This window comes from Ahaetulla prasina, chromosome 7, assembly GCF_028640845.1.
Source record: "Ahaetulla prasina isolate Xishuangbanna chromosome 7, ASM2864084v1, whole genome shotgun sequence".
In the NCBI taxonomy this organism is placed as follows: Eukaryota; Metazoa; Chordata; class Lepidosauria; order Squamata; family Colubridae; genus Ahaetulla; species Ahaetulla prasina.
The window spans coordinates 14,791,870-14,795,575 of record NC_080545.1 but is presented as its reverse complement, the minus strand read 5'-3'; the positions used below and the strand labels follow the sequence as shown (position 1 = coordinate 14,795,575).

The window sequence follows — 3,706 nt, the reverse complement described above, 5'->3', positions numbered from 1 at the left end:
TCTGCTAGAAATACTTTGAAACCTCCTCCCAGAGGGGAGCAACAGAAACAGACATTATAGATAGATATTGGTGGATATCTATAAAAGTTTGGTTGCCAAGCCCCATCTTAAACACTATCAATCAAGAAACAAAACACCCCAATCAGGAAACTGCCAATCAACCTAACGTTAAATGACCCACTAACTGCCACTAGGGCAATAAAACCTTCAAGTCCACCCCTCACTAACAGGGCAAGCCACTAGAATATAAACTGACCACAAACCCCATTCTTAATAGCACTGATAATGTTACCTAGTTTGTGTAATGTGATGTCTGCATTAAAAAAAAACCTCATAAGAGAGCATCAAGAATCCCTCATATCTGAGTAGAGGATACTCCATATCATAAACTACAATATAACATGTAATTATGGTAAATAATTGCATATTGAAACATAGGGCACAAATATTCTCAACAATCAGAGGCACCCACAACATTTTAGATACCCTCTCCAGAATGAATTCTGAAAGTATTTTGTAATAATTTGTTGTTTATTATCTTAATGTATTATCTGCCATGAGGTCACGTTGACTCAAATGTTCACATAATCAAAAAATATAAAATAAACATCAGCAATGGAGTTTCAGAGAGTTTCGCATTTCTTACAATGCAATCTGGTCCTTGATTAGAAAAAACACCATCACATTTGGTGGGACTTTGAGTTAAAAACACTAAAAGGCTAATTTGCTCTGGTCTTCTTAATTTACAGAAAAATGATGGAAATTTTAAAGTTGTCAGAAAAAGAGGAGCTCCAATTGAAGAATAAGGAACTGATGGATAAAAACCTCCAATTGGTGGAAAAGAGAGTGTGAGAAAAGACTGAGCAAGTTTGAAATTTTCAGACAGCAACCTTGACTTTCTCTTTCAGAATTTCATATTAATGTCTCCTTAGCTCCCTTTCTTGGACATACACAATGTTCTGGGTTGAATTAAATTTCCTGGAATTAGGTTTGGGGAAAATAAGAGATGACTCTTTTCAACTTGTTCAAAACATTCCAGCCCTCCATGTTGAGTGCCTTTATCTGTTCTCAATGAGGCCTTGTTTCCTGAAAGATTTTCACTTCCAGTAGCAGTAGCAAAAGAAAAGAGAGCACTGGATCCCAGATAGGCATCAGACATCGTTAATCTCTTGACAGGGAAAACTCCGAACAACATTAGTTTTACCTACTCCTCTGCTGTTTATTGACTTCAGCTCTTTGCTTCATCTTTATTCTGTATTTCAACCCTCACCTTCTCCATCCTTTTGTTCACATTAGAAACTTTGGAAATTGTTTTGAATTGGTTTGTTCTTTTCTGATATATAAGGGGAGGGGGAGAAAAAGTTTTTAAGATCTGAAATTCCTTTGTGGTAGTAATAGATTATGTAATGCTAATACTAAAGTAAAAGTTATTAACTTGAACTTAAATAAACTCTTAAATATAATGGTGTTAACCTTAATACTGAAGAAGCTAGTCAAATCCTTTAAGAATATAATGGACGTATAGTTATGATCTTGAAAGATTTACTGATTGTCAATTTTACTGAGTGTTTCTAAAATACCCAATAAAACATTCCAGCATTGGTTCCTGGAAGAAGAACTTGCTAGCTGTTGTAATAGAAATAGCAAAACTAAATTTAAATTTAAGGCTATGTAGAACAAACAAAATGCCAGATATTTTAAATTAGTTTTAAGTTTGAGGATTCAAGTAAAAACCTAAGGGGGGTAATTTTGTCTTGATATTTTACAGAATAAATATTTTAGATGAGCAGATGGACAAAAATGGAGAATCAAAGCCTCATTTGTAAAGTTCAAGAACAAATTGTGGAGAAGGCAGAACTCCTGAGAGAAAATAATCTTAAAGAACAGGTAAAAAATATTTAGATAGCAATTCTGACTTATTCTTTCAAATTAAAATTTAATTTTTAGAATCTTGAAGCCAGATATAAACAAGATACTGAATAAAAGGAATATTACTTTCATATATGAGTGTGTATATTAGACAAAATAAGTATAATGGAGTATAAAAAAATTAAGATTTTAGTTATTGTTGGTGATTCAAGTAAAGAAAGGGTAATTTCTGTCTGGTTTTCATAATTTATAGAAAGACAGCAATAATTTCAAAGATGTCAGAAACAGCAGAGCTTTGAATGAAGAACGAGAAGCTTACGTTTTAAAATCTTGAAATAATTGAAGAAAAAGAAGTGTTCTGCAAATATTTCAAAGAAAGACTGAGCAGGTGAGAAACTTTTAGATAGCAACTCTGACTTTCTTTTCCAGAAAGGTAACAGCAATGTGACATCATGCTGGCCATGTGGCTGTGGAAATGTCTTCAGACAGTGCTGGCTCCCTCAACCAAGAAATGGAGATGAGCACTGTTCCCTGTAGTTAACAGTAGCAACAAGTAGTGAAGTAAACTTTAGAGGGACTCTTTATTCCTATCCTATGACTTATTCTAATCAATATGTTCTGTAATCATAATTCAATTTAATCATGAAGAATCCCTCCCTTCCCTTCCCTCGCCTCTTCTCTAAATATTTGGAAAAGCCTCTATCCTTAAAAGGTCTGGATTGGAAATGAATGCATTCCTCCTTAACTTTTGTTGTATCAATTGAAAATCAGTTGTACCCGTAAGATATCTAGGGCAGGCCACCAGAATGTGTCTGGCCTTCCTTGCAGAGGTAGCCCTAAGTTTGCTGCAGCACTACCAAGCCCTCAAGCCACACTGGCACATGCCATAGATGGAAAGCTTTGCTTGCTTCTCTACTCAGTGACCTCCCTGGTTGAGCAAAGAGGCTGGAGAGGGGCACAAGCCCCTTGCTATCCTCTCTCTAAGGGATAGGCTCTGCTCTTCCCATGTGAAATTGGACTGAATCATCTCTAGACCAGAATAAGCTTTCCTCCCAAGACCTTTTCCTAGAATCCGACTTTCTGGGCTCGCTTGCTGATTCTGCAGTAAAAACAGCTAGTATTTGGGCCCCAGCAGAGAAAGCCTTCCCTTCCTTCCATTGAGAGATTAAACTGAAATAAAAGAGTTGCAAGGCGGAAAAGGGATCAGCTGGTAGGAAGAAGCATTGCTGATTTCTATCTTTATTTTTCCTTAGTAATTCTTCCATTAGACATTTAAAGGCCTTTTTTCTTTGTATAATTACAGGACTGATTTTTTTTTAAATAACACTTTATCATCATCTCTATTCCATCTGTCAGGGGAATCCATGGAATCACAGGGTCTTTGATCCTTCCTCCAGCCTGGAGAGAGGATGGTCCAGCCAGCAACAGTTGAAGAAAACAGGTGAGTTCCAGGCATCATCTTCATTCCTGTCCAAAGCTGCTACACAGCCTGAGAGACAAACCACATGATCAAAAAACAGCATCAACCATATATTCGAAAGAGGAAAAACCCAGATTTGCAGAAACTCAAACATCTCGTAATCCAAGCCTTCACACCACCAACCTGCTGCAGCGTAATAAAACTGACCACTGTTTGCCACTGTTCCACAACACACATAGCCTCGACGCCTTCTTCGAACATCAAAGTTTCAGTTCAATAGCAGAAAGATCCATTCTTGAAGTGACGAAGATGATCCAAGGATTTAAAAGCATAAATATCAGGATTTACTCTATTTTAAGGTCAGAAGACTGGAACAGAGCAACTACAACATTTATATGTAATAATTGAAAGTTGTAG

General features: G+C 36.5%; 1 long non-coding RNA gene across 1 annotated transcript; it reads left to right on the top strand.

Annotated features, from left to right (window-relative positions):
• The first annotated feature begins 747 nt into the window (after positions 1-747).
• On the top strand, positions 748-3,494 carry LOC131201831 (uncharacterized). Its single transcript, XR_009156015.1, has 4 exons — positions 748-867; positions 1,769-1,887; positions 2,123-2,257; positions 3,226-3,494. It is a non-coding gene; the product is annotated as an uncharacterized LOC131201831 (long non-coding RNA).
• Positions 3,495-3,706: the final 212 nt, after the last annotated feature.